The following is a 25716-nucleotide window of genomic DNA, read 5'->3' as shown; positions in this document are numbered from 1 at the left end:
AGGATGCCTTCTTGCAAGGCAAGGTGGGTCTTGCCAAAATGGCGACACATCCAAACATTAAGCACACAAAATCAAGTAATGGATGCATCTACAAAATAATAGCCACTTTCCTCATCTAAGTGGCGGAAATTATCTACAAGGGAAGCAATTCAAGGGTACACACTCCTTCATAGATGCAATTTCTTCAAACTACTAAGCCTAGAAGGATACCAATAAATTACCTCCAAGTTGTGTCAAGCTAGGGTACCTTTGTCCTCAATCGTTAAATGCTTTTGTCAAGAGTAGACTCCCTATGGTGTTAGAAACACTGGAGGATCGCGGAATTCCCCCTCTTGCCTAGACAAGAAGAAGGGTCGTCCCCTCTCTACCATGCACAAAAATGGATATGATGGATAAAGGGATCAATAGATATTTGAGTTTCATTTTGGAAGTTTGCTTTTATTTTTGTTTTCCCCCCAATTTCTTGTGGCATATAACATTTGAGAACACTTTCTTTTGCCATTTCTTTTGATTTTTGGCTTTTCAACACTTGACAACTTTTAAATTTTTGCATTTCTTTTTGAACATTTTCAAAGTCACCCCATATGTAGTGAGGGTGCCTTATATTTGAAGCATAGGAGTTCTATTTTTGCTCCTCTTTTCATTTGATGCAATTTTTGCAAACTTTCTTTCACCTTTCATTTAATTGAACTCAAATCAATTTCTTTTTGTGCCCATTCCCTTTGATGACAAAAATGTGGTAGAACATGGATGATGGATGGATGCATGGTTTCAAGGGTCACCTTGGAATAAACGGTAGCCAAAGAGTTATCACACCACAAGGTACTCTTGACTAGGCCTTAATCCATGGGACAAAGGATACTAGCATGACACATCCTAGGGTATTTTAAAAGTATTCTAACAAGCAAAGTCTTAAGAAGAAAAAGCATCTACTAGGGCCTATATACACTTGTCAAGCTTCCCAAGTAGACGGTTTCACAAAATTTTTCTTAACATGCAAACTACATGCCATGATGCAACTAACATATATACATCCTAATGCATATGCTTCTACCAACTAGTATGTCATATAATCTAAATGCAAGTCCTAAATTCACATTGTTATACCGCATCAATCAAAATAAAGCCACATAGTCATTAACATAAAGAGGAAAAAAGGGATTGGAAAGATCATACCATGCGGTCTTCAATATCCTCATGTCTCGGATGTGGCGTAGTCAATCAATGTGAACAAGGATAAAACAAACACAATATATACAACAATATATACATGACTACACTACAAAGGAAATGAACTTGTTTTTGGATTTTCAAAATTTTCAAATTTTTATGGTTTTTCGAATTTTTTTGATTTTTTTGGATTTTTGAATAAAAGTTAAGTTAGAATTCCCCATCCCCACACTAATATGGGCATTTTCCTCAATGGCCAAAATGATGGGAAATTATGCAAACATGATGCATGAATTCTACACTAAATATAAGCTATACTACATGATGCATGTGTTTTTGTTTATGACGGAGAGCGTAATTTAGATTACCTCCCGTTGCGTATGCATGTACTTCCCCAAACCGAGATAGACATTATTTCTAATGTCCTAAAGTTGGGGGTAGTTCATGCACACAAGATGCAATGCATGAAACTAAATTGTCATTTTGGATTTTCAAAAGTGGGAACAATGAAATAAGAACACCTCAATGGGGCCGAGGTGTTAGTCCTCTATGTTGCTAGGACTCTCCAACCATAGACAAAATCAAAAATTGTACAAGTTAACAAAACACAAACTTCTTTCATGAAAATTGAAATTAAAGAGAGGAGATGAGGAAACTTCACTTAAGCTTGAGATGGGTGTCTCATGCCCGCTCCATCTAGCTATGAAGAGATCCTCTAGAGATCGCCGTCATCTCCCTCTAGATCACTATCCCATATTTCCTTGGATGCATCACTTGTATTCGGGTCCATGAACTCGTCCTCTTCACTTCCAAGCTCTACCGTGTCCCCTCCGCAAGAATTGTTGCTCCCTTCCTCTTGTCGCCCGTTTACCCCTTCATTTGCCCTCTCCGAATTGGGGAAGAGTAAATCCATTTGTGCCCAAGAGGGAAATGCTCCCTCCTCACTAATCTTTCCCTTTTGAATCATATCGTGGTATTGAGGATAGAGTGCATAATAATTGTCCACGGTAGCTTCATATTGTCGGAAGTGCAAATCTTGTAGAATTCCCGTTACAAAGTCATCACGGGGGAGGATAAAGGGGTTGGGATGGTTGTATGGTTGATAAGGAAATGGGTAGGGAGGTACTTTGATTTTCTCATCTTGAGGTTGTTGTTCTTGTTGTTGTTGGGGATTTGGAGGTGGTGGTGCTTGCCTTGCTTGGGTTGGGTTTGGAGGGAGGAGGTAGGATGGGATTGGTGATAAAGGTCCCCTTCTTGGTGAGATTCTTGGAAGTTCGGTCATTGGTAGGTAGATTGGATCACTTCCTTACGTTATCCACTTGATCCTTTTATCAACCCCCTCAAGGGTTATCCAATGATGATGGATAAGAAGGAGGTCTTCATTTATCCTTGTATTTCCGGAAAGAGGAGCATACTCATTATTCTCATTGAATTTCGGATTGAAATGCTTTGCAATCTTCGTAATAAGCCCTCCATTAACAATGTGTTTCATCCCATCATCATCACCGTTCCTAAACTTTGCCCATTTTTCGAGTAGCACAAGAGGCGCATTGAAGTGGTACCTACCCCTTCCTTGGATATTGAGATAAGACTCCATGAACACAAGGTCAAGTTCGTTCACTATTGTCGGATCTCGGCGAGCAAGTAGAGTGCCGGAAAGGAACCGGTAAGTAAGTATCAAAATAGGATTTTGGATGTGGAAAGCTAGACACTCCTTGATGTACATGAAATCTCGGCCGGTCATGGCCCTCCATAGGGGTGCAACACTATATCTCTTCGGTTTTGATGTCCGGGTAGGCGAGACATCGAGACCAAGCACATTAGAAAATTCCACTAGAGTCATCATTATTGAAACACTTTCCAACCTAAATTCTATGCATATTGTTCTATTCAAGGTTGTAATCTTCAAGAAGCTCAAAAATTCAAGCACAAGGGATCGGTAAGTTTGCTCATGCATGTGGAAAAGGGTAGAGAGACCAAACAACTCAAAAAGAGCTTCCATTTGGTGATAAATCCCAAGTTTCCTTAAAGTATCATGACATAAAAACTTAGTAGGGAGAATTTTCTTACGAAGAAGCCGGTGGAAAACGAGTCTTTGCACATCATTGACGAATTCAACATTTGAGAAGTCGTCAAGCCTTGTAAGATCCACAATTTCTTCATGCTCCCTTCTTAATGTGTTGATATGGGAGGTAGAAGAGCTTTCTCTTACCCTTGGTCTTCTCCTATCCCTAAAGGAAGATCCCTTTGGTGCCATTCTTTGATTATTGAGCTGGAATTTTTGATTTGTTAAAGTATAAAGATGCTCTTTGTGGATTGAATGTTGCCTTTGGAACCCTAGAAAATTGGGGCTTTTTGATTTTGTGGGGTAAGAGAGTGATTGGGATATGCTTTGGAGTCATAAGGAGGTGGGTTTTTATAATACAAGTGGAAGGAAGAGTGATGTGTCACAAATTGTGTGGTGGGTTGTAATAAAATTAGGAAAAATCGGGGTTGATTTACCGCAGGAAGACGAGCGGATTCGAGCACAAGACGCTCGGATTCCAGCATTTCGGGACGGGTGGATTTGAAGGAAGACGCCCGGATTCTGTCACAGTTAATTTTCCAAAAATTTGACGCAGCCAAGACGAGCGTCTCGAGCCCAAGACGTTCGGATTTTCTGAAAGGAGACGGGCGTCTTTTCCCAAAGACGGCCGAATTCTGTGACAGGAACCTTTCTTGAAATGCACTGGCAAAAAGACGGGTGTCTCTCTGCAAAGATGAGCGGGTTATTCAGGACGAGCGTCTTCTATGCCAGGCCGCTCGGATTCTTCAACAGTCCCAAAATTTCAATTTTACAGCTTAAATGGACGGACGGATTCTGTCAAAGACGCCCGGATTCCAGCAGGACAGGCGGATTCCAGGGAAGACGCTCGGGTTCCTTTATGCGGATTTTAATTTGCTTTCCTTGACTTCGACAAATGCTTCCCCACACTTGAAGATTGGTTCCTTCCTTCATTCAAAATTCGTTAGTGACCCTCCCTTACTTACTCTCATGGAAAGAATTTATGTTTATGTTAAAGGAAATACAACAAAATTATAAATACAAGTTAGAGGGTTAGTATATTTACAAGTGGTGGTTTAGGGAGGACTCCACCAAACTCTCCCTTTGATGATTCTTTCAAGGATGAGGAGGCCCGAGGTAGGTGACCTCGACCTCTCCAATAAACGCTCCCTCATAGTATAGCTTCAATCTTTGACCATTGACTTTGAATTTGCTTCCATCTTCCGCCTTGATTTCAAAATCCCCGTATTTTCCGACTTCGGTGATCACATAGGGACCCATCCATCTAGAGTTCAACTTTCCCGGAAAAAGTCGATAGCGGGAATTGAATAGAAGGACTTTATCCCCTTTGTGCAAGGCTTTTTGCTTAATCCTCTTGTCATGGAGCAATCTTGTCCTTTCCTTGTAGATCTTGGCATTCTCATATGATTGTAGTCGGAATTCCTCAAACTCTTGAATTTGAATCATCCTCTTTTGACCACTCAATTTGAGATCAAAGTTAAGTGCTCGGATTGCCCAAAAAGCTTTGTACTCCAATTCGATTGGCAAGTGGCATGCTTTTCCATAGACAAGCTTGTAAGGGGAGGCTCCTATGGGAGTCTTATAGGCCGTCCTATAAGCCCAAAGAGCGTCATCAAGCTTTGTGCTCCAATCTTTTCGGGTCTTGTTTACAACTTTCTCAAGAATTTGCTTGATCTCTCTATTTGAAACTTCAACTTGACCGCTTGTTTGAGGATGATATCCCAAGCCGGTTCTATGTTGGACACCATACTTGGTCAAAAGAGATGCGAGCTTCTTTTCACGAAAATGCGTTCCTCCATCACTTATGATTGCTCTAGGAACTCCAAATCTTGGGAAGATTATTTTCTTGAAGATCTTGGTGACCGTTTTTGCATCATCGTTTGGAGTGGCAATTGCCTCCATCCATTTTGAGACGTAGTCTACGACCACAAGGATATACTTATTCCCATTGGATGTCACAAACGGACCTTGGTAGTCGATCCCCCAAACATCGAAGATCTCCACCTCTAGAATGCCCCTTTGTGGCATTTCGTTCCTCCAAGAGATATTCTCCGTTCTTTGACAAGCATCACAATGAATGATGAATTCCCTAGTATCTTGAAACATTGTAGGCCAATAGAAGCCCGATTGAAGAATTTTTGCAATGGTCCTCCTCGCTCCATGATGCCCACCGTAGGGTGATGAGTGACACCCTTCCAAGATTCCTTGGACTTCCCATTGAGGGATTCATCTCCGGTAGAGCCCATCACTACACTCTTTGTAGACGTTTAGGTCATCCCAAAAGTACCTCTTTACTTCGAATAAGAACCTCTTCCTTTGGTTGTAGTTCAAATTTGGAGGGAGTACTCTTCCAACAATATAGTTGGCATAATCGGCAAACCATGGGGTGATGTTCCTTTCAAGTTGTGTTTGAATGGCCATCAAGATATCGTCGGGAAATGAGTCATTGATCGGTGTTTCTCCTTGTTCATCATGAAACCGGATCCTTGACAAGTGATCCGCCACTACATTTTCGGCTCCTTTCTTGTCTCTTATTTCCAAGTCAAATTCTTGAAGAAGCAAAATACATCTTAACAACCTTGGTTTTGCCTCCTTCTTTATCAAGAGATGTCGGAGAGCACGGTGATCCGAAAAGACAATCATCTTGGAACCAAGTAAGTAGGAACGGAATTTGTCCAAAGCATAGACAATGGCAAGAAGGTCTTTCTCGGTGGTATCATAGTTCACTTGGGAGGGATCAAGAGTCTTGATTATATAATAGATGGCATGAAGAGCTCTTTCTACCCGTTGGCCAAGAACCGTTCCAACGGCGTAGTTACTAGCATCACACATAATCTCGAACGGTAGTTCCCAATTTGGAGGTTGAATGATCGGTGCCGAGATTAGTGCTTCCTTGATTCTATTAAAGGCTTCAACACACTCATCAGTGAAATGGAATTGGACATATTTAAGTAAGAGTTGAGTGAGGGGTTTCGCTATTTTTGAAAAATCTTTTATGAAACGGCGATAGAAACCCGCGTGACCGAGAAAACTTCTCACCCCTATAACATTCACGGGAGGTGGGAGTTTTTCTATCACCTCAACCTTAGCCTTATCAACCTCGATGCCCTTTTTCGAAATTACATGACCCAAAAAAATTCCTTCATTGACCATGAAGTGACACTTTTCCCAATTTAAAACAAGACTAACATCTTCACATTTTTTCAATACAAGAGAAAGATTATGCAAACATGAGTCAAAGTCCTTTCCATAAACGCTAAAATCATCCATAAAAACTTCCATTATGGTCTCTAGGTAGTCGGAGAAGACACTCATCATGCATCTTTGGAAAGTGGCGGGGGCATTACATAAGCCAAAAGGCATCCTCCTATATGCAAAAGTACCATAAGGGCATGTGAAGGTGGTCTTATGTTGGTCATCCGGGTGTATAGGGATTTGGAAGAATCCCGAATACCCATCAAGGTAACAAAAGAATTTGTTGGAGGCTAACCTCTCAAGCATTTGGTCAATAAATGGTAGGGGGAAATGATTCTTTCTTGTTGCGGAATTCAATTTTCGATAGGCAATACACATACGCCAACCGTTGATCTTCCTTGTGGGTATTAACTCATTCTTTTCGTTTATCACCACCGTGGTACCTCCTTTCTTCGGTACCACTTGAACGGGGCTAACCCACAAAGAGTCCGATATGGGATATATGATTCCCGCATCAAGCAATTTCATAACCTCTCCTTTGACAACTTCTTGCATGTGGGGGTTTAATCTTCTTTGAGGTTGAATGGCAGGTCTATGGTCCTCCTCTAGATGAATTCTATGCATGCAAAAGTTGGGACTTATCCCCTTAAGGTCATCTAGACTATAACCTATAGCCTTCTCATGTTGTTTCAACACATCAAGCAATTTTCCCAATTGGTTCTCATCAAGTCTATCATTAACAATCACGGGTTTGGTCTTTGATTCATCAAGGTAAGCATATTTCAAATTTGGGGGAAGGGGTTTTAGAGTAGGGGTTTGTACCTCACTTTCCTCCTTTGAAGGTTCATTGAGAATTTGCTCCATCTCCATTAGACATTCCATTCTCATGGCATATTCAACTTGTTCTTCATTCTCATCAATCTCATCACATTCGAATTCCATGACAAATTCCTCTTGCTCTTGAGCTTGTAAGATGTCTTCTAGGATGGATTGCTCATCTTCTATAGGTTGACATGCTTCCACAAGGATGTTATGTACTAATTCGGATTGTGCATGAGTAAGTTCTTTGTTAGCTAGAGCGGCCTCAAAAAGATCTACCTCCAATTCCCAATACATATTTTTAGCCCCACTTGCTTCCAAGGCCTCCAATGCTTGCATGAGATCTTTTAAGAAAGGTATATTTAAGTGGTCCTCTACAAAATAATCTATAAGGTCCATCTTGCAAAATATCAAACAACTTGAAAATAGTTAGAATAAACCTTGAGGAGTTTTACTTCCCCAAGGCAAAGAAAGACACAACTAATAACAATACATGAAAATCTAAATCAAGTTAACAACGTCCCCGGCAACGGCGCCATTTTTGGTCCTGATCCCTCGTGAGAGTTTAGTTTTCAGTACTTGTCGTTAGGAGCACCTAGACCAAAACACAATTTATAACTTCACAAACAACTCTACAATTAGTAAAGAGGCAAGTAAAGGTCGGATCCCAAGGGACTGGAATTGAGATGAGATTTCTATTGCAACTAGTGGTGTCTAAGGGTGTCACAATTGGGGTTTGAAGTAGAAGATCACTAAACTAAATAGCAATAAAAGTAAACAAGCAAGATGAATTAAAAGGGGTGTAAACAATTGATAAAAGGCACTAGGGTGTCATGAGGTCATAGGGGATTCATGGGAATTGATCATACAAACATATTCTCAAATTATAAGCAAGCAATTATTGTTGTGATGGATCGAGTTGGTTTATATCTTACAATCCTAGGAAAGTTTGGGTCCCGGAGCCGAATCGATTAGATTGTACAACACCTACAAGTCGACTTAATCTTCCCTACTCAACTATATGCATGGTCTAATGAGACTCGAGTTGGTTTATGTCTTACAAGTCTCATTGAAAAGATAGGTGATGGGTAAAAAATGCAAGGATTCATAGGCTCACATTTCATCAAACATAACATGTGCATAAGTTGAGATCACAACAAGCAAGCAAATAAATTATGAAAACATATTAATTTAAGCATGAATCATCCCCCATGTTGGTTTCCCCTAATTACCCATTAACCCTAGCTAAGGAAACTACTCACTCATTATCATGTTGAACATGCTAGCAAGGTTGTCAATCATACCAACAAAGTAAAACATGATGAATAAATGAAAGTGATTAACAATAATTAAAAAGGGATTAAGAGAATTATACCTACTAATGATTCCAATAATAAAGCAAAGAATAAAAGAAGTACTTGATACTTGATTGGAAGGTTGTCAATCTCCCAATAATAACCCAAATAATCTTCAATTACCCAAAATAAAGGATGAACAAGAGAGAGATTAAGGAAATAAAACTTGTATTAAAACTTGATTAAATATTGATTACAAAATTAAAGAGAGATTTGATTGATATTAACTACACTAAAGATTGCTAAGAAGAACATGCTCTTCTAATTAGACTAATGGGGTATTTATAGTGGGGATTAGGTACATAAATTAGGGTTTACTAAGGGCTTAAATGACGATTAAGTCCTTGAGGAATCGCCGGTCTCTAGGGAGACTCCGGTCTCTTTTTCGCCGGTCTTAGAAAAAGATGTGCATCCTTCCTTGAAGCTTGTAGAAGACGAAAGTCTTGTCACGGGAATCCGGGCGTTTTTGGCACGGGACGGGCGGATTTGGGAGCTTCTGGATGGGCGTCCAGAGGGGGAAGACGGGCGTCTTGTGAAGGTTTTGCCCGGGCGTCCAGCTGAGGAAGACGCTCGGATTGTGGGTGAGGGACGGGCGTCTTCAGGGCAATCCGCACGGATTGTCAAACAGTTTCGTTCCTTCTTTTTTTCTTCCTTTTTTTTTCATAAAATCCTTGAGGATTTCCTCGGGGATGCAAGGATCTTTACTCATCATTGCCCATCTACTATAGTATGTAGAAAGGCCTTCTAATCTTGTCTCTCCTTGATGCTTGGTCATTGAATTCAATCAATTTAGCCTCATTTTGCCATGAAAATGCAAGGTTTGCACTCCTTTCCTACCAAGGACACAAAACCTCAAAGAATATGCAAAACAAAGAACTAAAGACAATAAATGACCCAAATATGCACTAAAAAGTATGGGAAAAAGGCTAATTCGGGGACTAAATATGCTCTAATTATGGTCACATCAGGCACCCCATTGAGGCGCGGGCCTCTGTGCAGAAGAAGGGGCTTCTGTCTCTGGCCAAAACTCAGTTTTGGCTCGTCTATCCTATGTTTTGGATCGTGTTATGCATGTTTTAGCATGTTATGGTCATAAAACAAGTAAAGACATGATAAAAGAAGGATTTTTACGCCCTCATACTTACATGTTTGGTTATGGCGAGAAACCGACGTAAGTGTAACAACTCGTTTGGTCGGAAAAGACTCGGTTTAAAACCGTTTTGGTAAGTAAAAAGAGTGTTTTATTAAGATTAGTGACGGTGTAGTGGTGGAAATGGTCGGTCAAGTGATTTAATGCACGATGACGGTACCAAACAATGTGTAAGGCTTGTATTTACGATCGGTAGGTCGTAAATACGCGTCGGATTGTAACTTAAGAAGTCGAGTCGAGAGTTTTAAGGGAGAAAAGAGGGGGCGGACACTCGCGTAAGTTCTCAAAGGGGGCATTTGAGGGGTCTTTATAGGAAAATGGGTGGTTGTGTGAGTTTTGAGCGACGTGGCCACGTGGGCTGCTAAAAAAGACGCGAGCCACGTCGCGGGTCTTCGAGTTATCCTGTCACTTTCACACAAGTGCAATCATGATTTGTTCTATCCTAGGATTTGTAGTCATATGTTTGATACTTCAACATTCATGAATTCGGGAAATCTTAGTATAGAAGGTTTGAAATGGTTTGTTTATTGTGGTTGACTCGGTTTGACTCGTTGTTGGAGTCGGGATTTGAATTTTTGAGTCGGTTTTTGGTCCGGTGTCGGTTTTGACTCTAGTTAGTGTCATTGCGACCCCGTCGTCGTGCATTAAACACTCCAGGTACTTTTGAAATGTTTTATTTTCGAAATCGTTTTAAGTTATCCGACGTAAAGTTGTACACAAATTGTCGATCAAACGCCGCGATTCCAAAACATGTTGTAGTCCGATAATCATCGGGTGTTTGTTGGAGTCTCAGTAGATACTGGGTATCTACAGAGCCCCCACTTTGACTGAGGCTTGGACAGGGCAAAAGTCAAAGTAGAGCCCCCAGGTCAATCGAAGATTACAACCTGGAGACCCCAACGACGTCGGGAAGGGCGATGCCAAGGCGACTCGAGGGTACGAGCCAAGGACCTATCGTCGGGAACAGTTTAGAGTCTGTCGACTATGCGTGCGGGTCGTTTAAAGTCCGTTAGACTACGTACAAATGCTCGCCAGCCATAAGAAGGAGTCATACCTGAGGCATATTCGGATACGTCCTTGCGTGTTTGCGGATAAAGGCTCGCCAGCTATGGTACGTACATGAGGAGGGCTCGCCAGCCGCGATGCGTAGTAAGGCTCACCAGCCATGGTGCGTATATGAGGAGGGCTCGCCAGCCGTGATGCGTAGTAAGGCTCGCCATTCATGGTGCGTATATGAGGAGGGCTCGCCAGCCGCGATGCGTAGTAAGGCTCGCCAGCCATGGTGCGGTCGGTTGATCGACCGTTAGAATAGCCGCGTCGGATGGGCTTGTTTTGAAAGTAGCGGACTCATGATGCCTCCGTGGAAATGGTGATATTTGAATTTCACTATCAATGTTGTTGAAATGAGCGGGTCCCGCGAGGAAGCCCCCATGTTGACATTTTGAAGGAATAGTGAATTTTGAATCTTCACTACTCGTTTTTTTAATTTGAAGTTGCGGTTTTAATCGCCGTTTGTTTGAATTTTTTGAAGGAAATAGCGAATTTTAAATTTCGCTATTACGTCTGAAGTGACGGTTTACGTGCCGCCGTTGACATGTGAAGGAAATAGTGAATTTGGAATCTCCACTATTACGTTTGAAGTGACGGTTTATGTGCCGCCGTTGACATTTGTAGTGAAAATAGTGGAATTTAATTTCCAACTATTATTTTAAAAATGACGGTTTTAATTGCCGTCGTTGGAAATTTAACGAAATAGTGAATTTGAATTTTCACTATTATTTTGAAAATTGACGGTTTTAATTCCCGTCGTTGAAATTTGAAGGAAAATAGTGAATTTGAATTTTCACTATTATTTTGAAAATTGACGGTTTTAGTAGCCGTCGTTGAAATTTGAAGGAAAATAGTGAATTTGAATTTTCACTATTTGTTTTTGTATTTGAAAAATGGCGGTTTTAATCGCCGTTTGTTTGGAATTTTGAAGGAAAATAGTGAATTTTGATTTCACTATTTGTTGTTGTATTTGAAAAATGACGGTCCTTAATATCGTCATTGAAAATTTGAAGTTTGTTATGAGGAAATTGGGCCAAAGCCCAAAATTTCGCTGAAAGAGCAGGGAGCACCTCATTGAGGCGCAAGCAACCTCGCGAGTCAAGGGAGCTTCCCTATTTTTCTGTAAAAGACGCGAGGATGGTCCGCATATCATCCTCATTTCGTCTTCAACCTTCGACACAAACAAACCAAAAAACCGCCATTGTTGGTCTTTAGCTTACTTCCATTCGTGCCATTATCAACAATGTCATCTCAAGGTATGTATTTCCTCTTGAATCCAACTATATTTGTTGGTCTTTTAGCTGAATTCAATTAGGGCGAAAATTTTGCCCTAGAAAATCGATTTGGGCGTTTTTGATTGAGCCCATTTTGAGTGAAATTGATGATTGTATTAGGTTAGAAACATGTTTAGGAGTATAGGGGTGCTTTTAGTTTGCATTTTTGTCCCCGTTCCCGCTCCCTATGCTCGAAAAACGTGAGTGAGGTGGAGAAACCGTCTCATCTCACAATGCCAAGTTCATTTGCTCGGGTAGTGGGTCCCACTAGGTTGCATTGTAGTCGGGAAAGACCGTATTTGCCATTGTGGACCTTTGTTGGGTATTGTGGGCAAAATTGGAATTTTTGCCTTTTGTGACGGTCTTATGTCTGACGGAATAAGCGCCTGTTTGGGCTTGAATTGAGTCAGTTTGCCTTGGACTGGACCTTATTGGTAGTTAGGTCGCTTTGAGGTGTGATAAAATCACGTTGTCTCATCGTGGTCGTATTTTGAATTTTTGACCGGTTTGCGCTCAAATTAGCGTAGAAATTGCCTTTTTGAGCCTGTAGAAAAATACCCCATTGTATCGGGAATGCATTTTGATTTGTTGGCGGACCTTGCATGGGTCTTGGGGTGCCGTTTTTTGTTGTGGTTGTTTTGACTCGTCTTTCGCTTGAAAAGAAGGGCGAGTCATTTTTTTTTTGCGTTTTTTTTTGTAAATTGTTTTTGTTTGGCTGGGCCTGGGTGGGATTGCCCTTGTTTTGCTTTGTAGGTTTTTTTTTTGGATTGTCCATTTCAAGCCGTCGTAATGCCGAAATTTCGGCTGACGTTCTTTGTTTGCCTTTGATTTCAGGGTACCATTTGGGATCTATGGGGTCCGTTGTGGAGGCCTTGGAGGTAGAGGATGATCCTGGAGGAGGAGAGGCGACTGTTTTTTGTTACAGGCTTGGTTGTGTTTCTTCCTAGCGGCCTTTGCCCGGCCAATGATCGGGTATCGATCGTTGGTCGTTGTCTGCAGAGGTTCGGATGTCCGATGAGTGGGGTTCAATACGGGCGTGTTATCCCATGTTGCCACTTTTGATCGTTGTCGAGTTCTGGTGATTGGGGGTCAACATCGGGGTAGCGTCCGTTGTCCTGGTCCCCTTTTGCTCTTGAATTCCGATGATTGGAGGTCAATGTCGGGGTGACGTGCTGAGTTATGATCCTCGGTTGTCGTGCCGTCCGAAGTCTGACAGGCATCATTTTTGTTTTTGTTATGGAGGAGGAACGTGGTGTTACCGTCATGGTAACCACCTCTGCTTCCGCTGTTTCTCCTCTGTTCCCCGTGTTGCTCCTTTTCTTTTCCGATTGGAAGGATAAGGAGTGTTTAGTTCGATAGGTGGCAGGTAGCCCCCAGTTTGTTGTCTTAGGCCAGTGTCTGTATGATAGATGTCTGTACTGGATCCTGTTTGTACGGTCAGTTTTCGTATCAAACGTGTGTCGATGTATTTTGCGTGAGGCGGTTTGTATATAGGTGTTTTTGGATTGTGGTTCATTTTGTGATTTTTTTGGCTTTTTTGTGTTGTGTTTCGGAGGATCGCTGTCGGCTGTGAATTCCCCTTTTGCTTTGCATCAGTTCCTGCATCGTTAGTGTAGAAAACAGGCAATAGGTAGCACGTATGCATAAACGTAAACACGTAAAAAGCATCTGATTGAAAACAAAGATTAACCACAATGCCACGAAGTTAAAAATTGAAAATTGAAAATTGAAAATTGAAATGAATTTTGAAAATTTTCGCGACAAGTCGTCACGTTTGGACTCCGAAAGGAATTGATTTGAAAATTTGAGCAATTAACTCGTGTCGTGAATTAAATTGCATCAAAATTATTGAAACTGATTTGTGACTCGAAAAATTCAAACTCAAACCGTCAGGGAAGAATTTTAGAAAAGATTTTTACGAGTATATTTGATTTGGTTTTTGTGAGGTCAAGACTCGAATTTGTGAGCGCTTGAATTTTGAGGAAAACTGATGTCGTGTTATCAATTCTCGATTTTTAGTTTTGCTGCAAAATTGCGAAAAAGCAAAAAAATTTTGGAATTTCGACTGACATGGAAACGATCCGTCGCGGATCGGGGCGACTAGCCCTTCCCCCCTTAAAAAAATAAATATAAATCCGTATGTTTAAAGCTGCGTCATGGAAACCGTGTCGAATTTTGTAAAACACAAAAACAAGGAAATGTGAGTGTGAGGAAACACAAAATGTCCTGGATCATCCCGAAGAGGCGCGAGCGCTCTGGCGGGAGGTTTGAGGTGTCAGGAGAAAACACAACTTGAAAGAGACAAGTCAAAGCGGGAATCCTGGGAGAAGGCCTAAAGAGGCGCGAGCGGCCTGGCGATGGGAGACAACTCTTCTCTTTTTCTGAAAAACGCGCTGATTGTTTTTGTATAAATAGTGATGTTTGCGCTTCATTGTTTCATCATCCGAAACACAAAAACATCTCTATAAAACCTCTTCTTCTTCTTCCACAAAAACATTTCATGGATGCCTTTGAGAATGCGTTGCGACAATGGTGCCGGGATTTATCGCCTCCTGAAAAGTATCAACTTATTTGCATGGGAGCTGGTCAATTGTTGGTGCTTCGTCAAGTCAAGGTGCAATCCTCATTTCTCGAAGCATGTTCTCGGTTTTGGGATTCGAAACATCATGTTTTCGTTTTCCCGAAAGGTGAAATTTGTCCTCTTGCTGAAGAAGTTGGAGCCATTGGTGGGTGGCCGGGTTGTATTCCGGTGCTTCCTCCGACTCGGTTGTGCTACTAGGAGAAATTACATTCAATGTTGGGCTTGTCGACAAGTCAAGTTAACTTCCTTCTTGCTCCACATGGTGTGGACATGTTGGCTCTTATCAACATCTTTTCAAGCCAATTAAACGCCAATGTTTCGGAGGTGGCTAGGAGAAGGGCTATTGCCTTTTGCCTTATCCATGTGTACCTCTTTGTTGATGCTTTGGAGAAGGAGGGGCCGAAATGCTATGGTAGCATGACCCTTGTTCATGTGGTTGAGCAAATGGAGCATGGTAGAGATCTATCATGGTTGGTGCTTGGCAAGATCATGCAAGCTTTGGACAAGGAAGACTCTTGTGGAGAAGCTCTTTCATTCGGATCCCCAAGGATCCTCCAAGTGTGGCTATTGGAGAGGCTAAGGTATGTAGAGCCTCCGGCTGATTCTTCTTCTTATTCCTTCCGTCGCCTTACCATGAGGAAGAAATTGTACCCGGATAGCTTTGCTTCCACCGAGGCTTATTGGGCCGCGAGATTGGCGGAGGAGGGTGGTCCTCACATCCGTTGGGCGGTGCCATGGTGGCGCTTGAGGTCCTTCACGGGGTTGCCCGCTTCGGGTGCTAGTCCTCGTTCTTTGATGGTGGTGGGTTTGAAGGTTGCCTCCTTCATTTATCCCGAAAGGCTCATGAGGCAAATGGGGCGTCAACAAAAGGTGCCCGCTCAAGATACCCTTGTCCAAGAGAATGTTTTCCGGAACTCCGAGCTTGTGGAGGTCTTCGAAAGATGGTGGTCCACTCGGTCGCTTTGGGAGGTACCAGACCCCGTTGCCACGACATGGGTGACTCCCGCTTATGTCAAGTGGTCAAGAGCTTCGTCCTTGGAAGAGAGGTCCAAATTCCGTAAGGACGAGGCTGTCGACTTGAAGTATCAAGAGGTTGGCAAGGCCAACCGTGCCTTCTTTCAGGATTATGTTGATGGAGCTAGCCCCGATGTGATGAGACCAAAGAGGAGAAGCTCGGGTCCCAAAAATGTGGTGGGCCGTGCATGGACTCGTTTCGGGCCGAACATGGGGTCTTGCACTAGACCGGAGGCCGTTGCCGTTGTAGATCCGTTGAGGATCCGTTCTGAAGAGGAAATCCATGCTAGGCGGGCCAACAAGAAGAACAAGGGGAAGATGTACCCCGAGGGAAAAGGCAAGGGTAGAATGGAAGAGTGGAGACCTTCATTACCCACTTTATTATTATGTTGTATTATTGTTGTGAGTTTTTATTATGTTATACTAGTTATGTTTTGTGTGTTTTGTGCTAGTTTTATTAGGTGAGGTGTTTTAGTTGACACCTTAGCTTTGACAAGTTGTAGATTCGTCGAGCTTTATTTGTTGTTGGAATTGTAATCCCTCCCATTATTAATTAAATAAGAGGATTGCTTGTGTCAAAAATTGTGAATGCTTGTTTCTTCCATCCATTTTGTTAAGGCAATTCGATTTGAATCGTCCTAAACGTTTGCACTTGGGAAAGTTGGATTTTTGGGAGGAAGGGAGAAAGGCTTATTTTTGGTATTTTTTGTGGGGAAAAGGGAATGTTGTTCCCTTTTCTTTTTCTTTTTTATGGGGATGTTTTTTTGTATGTGGAGTTTTTTTTTATTATGGGGATGGTTGTATCCTTCCTGTGTAGGAAAGGACTGCCTACGTATCCACTTGGAGAGGTGAAATCAAACCATGATCGTAGTTCGAAATGTTCTGTAAATCTGATTGGGTTTTGTGGTTGTATCCCTCATGCATAAGAGGGACTGCCTACGTATCCACCTGAAGAGGTGAAATCAAACCATGCTCGTAGTTCAGGGTATTTTTGTGAATTTGTTTTAGTGCAAATGGATGTTACCTTTGACAGATCAAACGACATTCGAAACAGGCAAGGTGCTGCAACTTAGACTCGATAAAACATGCAATTTCAAATTAGAACGCGTTGAGGAACTTGACTTGAAAAAGGGTTAAGGTGAACGCTAGTTGTAAAACTAGGCTAAGGTCGTTGGTTGCTATGATTCAAGGGTAGTATTTCTTGAGTTGGTCTAGGTTGGTCGGGTTTGTAAAATCCTCCCCATCTAGGTCACTCAGTCTCACTGCGCCCCCTGAAAGTATTTTCTTGACCAGGTATGGCCCGGCCCAGTTGGGTTTGAATTTTCTCCTCGGATCGACGGGTAGCGGTGTTCAGACCGACTTGAGGACCAAGTCGCCCCCCTTAATGTTCCTAGGTTTGACCTTCTTGTTGAATGCCCGTTGTATACGTCGTTGGTATAGCTGGACGTTGTGCAAGGCGTTGAGTCGCCGCTCGTCTAGAAGAGTGAGTTGCTCGTACCTTTGACGGGTCCATTTCGCCTCAGGGACTTGACTCTCTAACAGGATACGTAGAGAAGGGACCTCTAACTCTACCGGTTGAGCCGTTTCCATGCCGTATGCTAGGTAGAAGGGTGTGGCGCCTGTCGGTGTTCGAATAGAGGTTCGGTATCCCAGAGTGCGAATGGGAGTTTGCTCGGCCAATCGCGGTAGCTGTCTTGCATTTTCTTGATAATGGTGACAAGAGTTTTGTTAGCTGCCTCCACCACTCCGTTAGTTTGGGGACGGTAAGGGGATGATCGATGTCGTTTGATCTTGTATTTGTCCAAAGAAGGCCCGAGTTTCCCGCCCTAAAGTGAGAGCCTTGATCGCTGATGATTTCATGGGGTACCCCATATCTGTAGATGATGTTGTTTTGGATGAACTTGGCCACTTGTTTGGCGGTCAAGACTGCATATGACTGCGCTTCTACCCATTTGGTGAAATAGCCGATGGCGACGAGGACGAAACAATGCCCCTTGGTGCCTACCAGGTTAACTTTCCCGATGATGTCGATGCCCCAGGTCGAGAAAGGCCAGGGTGATGTCATGGTGTATAAAAGGGATGGTGGTATGTGCTGTATGTTGGCGAAGATTTGGCAATTGTGGCAATGTTTGACGTAGTTACGACAATCGGCTTCCATGGTGGTCCAGTAGTAACCTAGCCGCATAATTTTTCGGGTAAGCATCATTGCACTCATATGAGGGCCACATTCTCCGTCGTGGACCTCTCCCATGACATTTTTGGCTTTGTGATGGTCAATGCAAAGGAGGAGAATCCCTTGGGGTGTTCTTTTGTATAATTGATTTTGGTTTATCACGAATTGTGATGCAAGTAAACGGATGGCTCTTTGTCCTCTTGGGTCAGAGTTAGGAGGGAATTCGTTTTTGGTTTTGTAGTTGAGGATGACTTGGTACCAAGGTTCGACATGGCTTTCCTCGTCGTTGTTGATGGCACAAATGTAGGCTGGCTCGCTCCTTCTCTCGACACATAGGGGCATCGATGTCATGTCGTCAGGTATGTTGACGAGCGCGGCAAGTTTTACCAGGGCATCAGCAAATTTATTTTCCTCTTGCGGCTAATGGAAGTAGTCGAGTTGGTCGAAGAACTCGGCCTCTTGATTGATCTTTGCTCGGTAGGGAGCTAAGATGTCACTTCGGATTTTCCATTATCCGGACACCTGATTGATGATGAGCGAGGAATCGCCGTGGACCCTCAGTCTCTTGATGCCAAGTGTGATGGCTGCTTGTAGGCCGATGAGGCATGCTTCATATTCAGCGGCATTGTTAGTGACGGCGAAGTCTAGCTTGGCCGAGATCGGAACATGTTCTCCCTCTGGTGATATTAGAAGGATTCCTACCCCGAAGCCTCTCAGATTAGATGCACAGTCGAAGTATAGGTCCCATGCGTCGAAATCGGCACAAAGGATGTCCTCGTCAGGAAGTGACCATGTGTCGGTCGTTGGATCTTCGTTAACGGGATTCTCTGCTAAAAGTCGGCGATTGCTCTTCCCTTGATAACCTTGAGGGGTACAAACTTGAGATCAAACTCGGACAACATGAGTGTCCACCTAGACAGCCTTCCGTTTAGTACGGGTTTCTCGAAGATGTATTTGATTGGGCCCATCTTGGAGTAGATGTGGACCATGTAGCTGAGCATGTAATGCCGCAGCTTCTTTGTTCATCATACTAGGGTAAAGAATGTCTTTTCCAGTTGGGTGTACCTTGTCGCGTACTCAATGAAATTTTTGCTGATGTAGTAGATGGCTCGTTCTTTGCCGTCGACTGTTTGTGCTAGCATTGCTTCCGTGGTTGTGTCGGTAACAGTCAGGTATAGGGATAAAGGAATCCCCGGTTGAGGTGGCATGAGGACATGAGGCTTGGATAGGATTTCCTTTATCCTGACAAAGGCTTTTTGACAGTCGTCGTCCCAATCGATGTGATCGGAGGCGCGAAGATTCTTGAATATTAGTTCACAAATCATGGTGAGCTTGGCAATGAAGCGGCTGATGTATTGGACCTGACCGAGAAATCCCCGAATCTCCTTCTCGTTCTTAGGCCGTGGCATTTGTTGGAGGGCTTTGATTTTGGTTGGATCAATCTCAATGCCTCTTTTGCTGACGGCATATCCCAAGAGTTTTCTGGAGGTGACCCCGAATGCACACTTCTTAGGATTTAGTCTCATGTTATATTTCCGCAGACGAGCGAAGAATTTCCGAAGGGCACCGATGTGGCCGTCCTATTCTCTTGACTTGGCGATCATATCATCGACATATACCTCTACCTCCTTGTGCATCATATCATGTAGGAGAGTGGTAGCGGTTCTTTTATAGGTTGCTCCGGCGTTGATGAGACTGAAATGCATGACCGTGTAGCAATATGTACCCCACTGTGTAGTGATTGCAGTCTTGTGCATGTCTTCCTCAGCCATTTTAATCTGGTTGTACCCAGCATACCCGTTCATGAATGATAGGAGGGCGTGCTCGGTAGTATTGTCCACCAGAATGTCAACATGTGGCAAAGGGAAGTCGTCCTTTGGACTCGCCTTGTTCAGATCCCTGAAGTCGACGCAAACCCGAATTCTTCCGTCTTTCTTGGGTACAGGCACAATGTTGGCCACCTAGTCAGAGTAGATAGACACTTTGATGAAACTAGCCTTGAACTGTTTATCCACTTCTTCCTTGATTTTCAGGGCCCATTCAGGACGCATTCGACGCAGCTTCTGCTTCACAGGTTTAGCTCCGGGCTTAATGGGTATCCGGTGCTCCGTAATTTCCCTGTCAATCCCAGGCATATCTCTGTAGGACCAGACGAATACGTCCTTGTATTCGTGGAGGAGGTCAATGAATTGTTTTCTTTCCGAGGGGTCTAGGGCTGTCCCTATCCTAAGTTCTGGAGGCGTGTTGTCGGTTCCTACGTTAATAGGTTCGGTCTCCTCAATGACAGGGGTTCTGGTTTCCCGTTTGTCAAGTTCTTTGGCTAAGTGAGGTGGGTAGTCACTCAAGTCAAATTCCGCATAGTCATTCAGAATTGCATTGCAGTTAAATTGAGACGAGTCGTAAGCAAACTTAGCATTCATTAAGTTGACACGAGCGAAAAGCTCGGAGAGGACAGACATATCATGGTAAGTCAGAGGCGACACAGCAGAGGAGGTGGCCCCTGGAATAGGCTCCAGGTTGACCTTTCATGGGAGTGGGGGTGACCCTAGTAGACTCGACCTCCGAATCAACCACGACTTTATGATAAAACAAATGGGAAGGGGACCTTGACGGGACACCGGAGTGTTGGGAGCTATGACAGACTCTGACTCCGACTCAGACTCAGATTCAGATTCTTCTTCACTTCCCTCTTTGAACATAGGGCCTTCTCCAGTTGTGATCTTGAGAATGCGGCCTTGGCGATCGGTCCACTTGACGGTTTTTCTCCAGCCTTGTGCAGCTTTCTCCGGGTCAGTGTCGGAGATCAAGGCGATTGGATCAAACTGGTTGTCCTTCAGGGCGATGTTGATGATGTCCTCATAGTCGAGGTGCTTGATGTTATCCTCTCCAAAGAGGAGGGTGACAACTTATCCATCGAGGAATGACAACGGCTTAAACTCGATTGATGCAGCTTCAGAGTTGTCGGGGATGAAGTAGCAGTCTTGGAAGACTTCCACACCCGGGTACCTGGTCTTGGCCACAGAGTCATAGATCGGCTCCGGAAAGCCATGGTAGAGCTCGGACTCTCCCTCGGGGACAAAGTATCCATTGAGAGTCAGATGATAGGGACGAAGGATAACTCCGTGCTTCTTGCGTTTTTGAACTAGGAGGTTCATCTCCTGGATATCTTCATCGATAGGTTCATAGCCCAGTTCGAAGGGGATGTTGGGGACCTTAGCCTGTTTCAAGGGAGGTAAGGTGCTTTTCAGTGGATTGAGGGGCAGACCCGGGAAATAACCCTCGCGCATCATGATGCGGTTGACTTTGAGGTTGGCAAACGGGTCACAATCAAAGGGTGTTGATTCATCAGTTATGGTGTTCACGGCTTGGAATCCCCACATTTCATTATCATCCTCCCCAATGGCTTGGGAGGCTATTTCCTTTCTCATGACGGCTTTGATCGGGGAAGCCGGAATCGTGATCGTTTCCCCGTTGAAGGGGACCCTGATTTTCTGGTGGAGAGTTGAGGTAACTGCCTTGACGACGTGAATCCAGGGACGTCCCAGGAGCATATTGAAGGAGGCCTCGATGTCGACCAGCTGAAAACTGGTTTGCCTTTCCAGTGGTCTGGTTGAGACAGTTAGAGTGATAAGCCCCGCGACCTTGTGACGAGTGCCGTCATATGCGCGTATTCCTTGATTTGTCGGGACCAAGTCAGCTTCCTTAATACCTAGTTTGTGAGGCGTCTTGAGGGGAAGGACATTCACTGCGAACCCGTCATCCACAAGGACCATGGTCACATTCTTCTTGAGATATTGTACGGTAATGTACAGGGCAAGATTATGATTGGCTCCGAAGGGAGGGATATCCTCGTCAGATAAGACGACCGGGTTGTTCAAGTCAGGGGCGTCCCTTGTCATGTGTGCCACTATTTCTTCAGGGGAGGAGGTGGAGGGCACAATTAATTTTCCCAAGGCCTGTAGCAAAGCCTGTCGATGCTCAAAGGATATCGCGATCAGTTGCCAAATTGAGATTTCGGCTTTTGCCTTCTAGAGTTGCTTGAGGATCGAATGCTCGAGAGCCTTTGGTTGAGTGCTCATGTCCGGGACGACTTGGTCATTCGTTGTTGGAACGACCGTTGGATTGTTCGGGTTCTGATAGGGGCGTCCGGACCTGGTAAGGTGACCAATCTCCTTCGCCTGCTTCCCTAAGACGATATAGACATTCTCAACATCATCTCTCCAGATGCCATTAATTTCCAAATTCCAAGGGTACCTTTGTAATACTACGGTTTTATGAGTCTCTAGGTACTCTATCGAGTGGGCCTTACTCTGTCGAGTAAGGGTGTTTTGCGATTTAAAATAGCTTCTGACCTGTTGGGTACTCGATCGAGTAGCCTTGGTACTCGATCGAGTAGGCAGCACTCGATCGAGTACGTCAGTTACTCGATCGAGTAGCCCGGTTTACGGGTAATGTTTTGTCGGGTTTTGTTAATAATGCGAATTAATATATAAACACTTCCGTCACTTTCATAATACGCTTTTACAAACCTAATCACTTTCAAAAGAGATTTCAATCTACGTACTTCGAATTCATCACATTATTGACAAGTCCCGGAGCTTGGAAGGTCGGAATTCATCTTTCTTTACATCTTTGTGATCCTTGCGTCGAGGGTAAGATCTACGTACCGAATTTATTATATTTTATTAAGTTTCGTTAAACCCTAATTTTGGGAATTGGGGAGTTGTGTTAGTTTTATGTGGTTAGTGATTTATGTGATGCTATGTTAGGAGGAGGATTCGTAGAGGAGGCTTTTTGATAACAGCTGTTGAGATCGTCCGACTGTGTTGCTTTCCAGGTAAGGTTTCCCTACTCAGTATTAGTCCCATAATGTGTTGGTGGTGATTTGTGATTGTTGATTGTTATTATATGAGTATTGTGATGGTTGTTGGTTTTGATTGTTGTTTATTAGTTGTGATTGTTTGTATCTGTCTGTGTTCTTTGGGGCGCGTCCCTGGCTGAGTGGAGTCACTTGCGGGAGTGGCTTCACGCCCATTATTCGCCTTCTGTGGAACCCGCCACAGAAGGGATGTGCACATTAATGGATTTGGGTTTATCGCTCGACGGAGATGAGCGGGGATTAGGTGGGAATGGCTGCGGTCCCCCACTGGCGGCATGGACTGACTTGTTGCGATGGGCACTCTGGCAGGGCTAGACACTTTAGTGTGTAGTCAGTATTGTGGAGTTGGTGATGAAGTTCAAAGTATATCTGTGACGATTGAGCTGTGTTGTTTGTTGTGTTGTTGGATTATATAAATTGTGTGATTAGTACTGACCCCGTTTATTGTTTTAAAAACTGTGGTGATCCATTCGGGGGTGGTGAACAGTTATTGAGCAGGTATGAGATGACGCGTATGAGATAGCTGGGATGAGTCATCACGTTGCAGTTAGAAGTCTTCCGCTGTGTCAGACGATGTTTTATAGCTTTGATAGTTTTATCAGTAGATCGTCTAAGAACCTTGTATTTCAGTTTGCCAGTTTTGGTTTGAGACATGTAATCATTTAAATTATATTTACTTTTAAAGTACGTTTCTTTATTGTCTTATAATTATCATTGCCTCGGGTAACCGAGATGGTAGCACTTTCATGCCTTGAGTGGTCCTAGTAAGGCACTTGGAGTATGGGGGTGTTACAAAATGGTATCAGAGCGACGATCCTGAAACCTGTAACCAATGAATCCAATGAACATAGGGAGTCAAATAAAATGAACCCGGGGTAGAAATTGTAGGAGTTAATCCAAAGACTTGGGAGACGTCCTAAAGTCGCGAACTCGCCCTACAATTTTGAACCGGTCACCATGGGATATATGTCGGGATCGTTATGTGCTTATTGTGTGCTTTGTGTATCTATGTAGTAGTATGTTGTATGAATTGATGGATGCATGCATGTGGAAGATGGGAGATCTGAATTGAAAGATGATGATGACGTGAATTGTATGTTGGTTGATTGTAAAGCATGAAAGTATAATGATTGATACATGTAATTTGGCATGTTATAATTATGTAAGGAAAAGTGTTTTGTTTATATATATATATAAAGCGATGCGTAAGTATATATGTTGTTGTTGTCATTTTGAGTAAGAGTACAGAAAGTTGGGAGTGTGAATTGAACATGTGTTGGGTGAATATGTTGAGCGAATAAGGTGGATAAATATGTGGCATGATGGATGAATTAGTGGAAAAAGATGAATAATCGTTGTATGATAATATGATTTATGATTAAGCATGTTATATAATGGAAGTTATTTTATAATGTTGTTATGCTAGTAACATGTGAGTAGGGGACTTGATGTCATGTATCTGTGATTTTGTTTACGAAAAGTGATAGAATAAAAGCATGTGGGTAAGTCATGATTGACAAGTTAAATAAATTATGTGCATGATGAATGTTGTTGCTTTGCTTTTGAAAATAGTAACATGTGATTAGGACTACTGGTTTTATGAGTATTGGGTTATTTTTGTTTACCTTGTTGTCGTTTAAGTTGTTTGGAAGTAAAATCAAGTAGTTGTGTTTTTCAATTATAAAGAGGTTGTCTTTAAACTGTTATAACTTGAGATGTATAAATGATTTTGTGATTCCGATTGGAGGTGATAGCTTGTTCTTTTATGATTCTAACGATAGGTCACACGCCCAAAACGACCAAGAAATGAGTGAGTTATGACCGTTTTACGAAAACTGGACAGTGCTGAGAAATGCATAGGGTACTCGATCGAGTGGCCCTTACTCGATCGAGTGCACCTTGGTACTCGATAGAGTATCCCTTACTCGATCGAGTAGCCCTGGTAATTTTTATATACGTGTCCCTGACTTTCACCTACTCGATCGAGTAAGTCACTTACTCGATCGAGTGGCCTGTACTCGATCTAGTGACCCCTGTTTTGGGTCATATGCTTATCTTTTGACTTCGTTTCATATTATGTTTAATTCAAAGGTGTTATTTTGATTCTTTATGCATTGTTTTATATGTATGTTGATCCTGATGCGTAAGTTACCCAATCTTATGATGTAAGGAGTGGCACATCTGGTGAGTATGAGTTCGGTGGGTGGACATGAGTTATATGTGGTTGTGATAGATAGTGGAAAAAGAAAAGGAAGATCATTATGACTTAATTGAGACATAGAGCATGTTTTCTGAGATGAGATGAGTGATATGATTGTGTGTTGAGTAACGTAAAAGCAAGTGAATATAGGCAAGGGATGATGTGAGTCTAAGGAACGTGAGAATAAAAAGATTGAAAGTAAGGATGTGGATAGTGGCAGCTTGAGATGTGTAAAGAATTATGGAGGGAGATGGTTAGGAGTCGTGTGGGTTAAGGATATATGTAGTGAAAGTTAGTTTTAAAGGGGTTGAGAAGAGTGGTATACAGTGAACTTTATGGAGACATGTCGCGAGGTAGATTTGTACACAGTGAGTAAGTTTGGGAGATTTGGTTTATTAAAAGATGAAACTGCTGTGTTGGCAATTAACGGTATGAAATGAATTCTGATTTCTAGAGAGGTACAAAGGAGATGCAATTGTTTGAACAGTGAACGTTGATTTTATGGATAGATTAGTGGCAAGTGTGAATGATAGCATAATAAGAGAAGATCCATGGTAAGAAAGAGTGAGATGATATCGATATAAAATAATGGGATTTGAGTTTTGGAGCGATGAGAATGTAATTGGAGCACTAAAGAGTTAGGTAGAAGTAATAAGGAGTTGAGCTATTAAATGGTATTGTTGAGTATAAAGAGAAAAGAAGGATAAAAGTAAGCTGAGAAAAATGTTCACCGGAGTTATGTGACATAAAAGTAAGGAATCGTCGAGATGTATGATACTATCAAGAGTAAG

This window comes from Silene latifolia, chromosome X, assembly GCF_048544455.1.
Source record: "Silene latifolia isolate original U9 population chromosome X, ASM4854445v1, whole genome shotgun sequence".
Taxonomy (NCBI): Eukaryota; Viridiplantae; Streptophyta; class Magnoliopsida; order Caryophyllales; family Caryophyllaceae; genus Silene; species Silene latifolia.
This window is presented reverse-complemented; position numbering follows the sequence as displayed.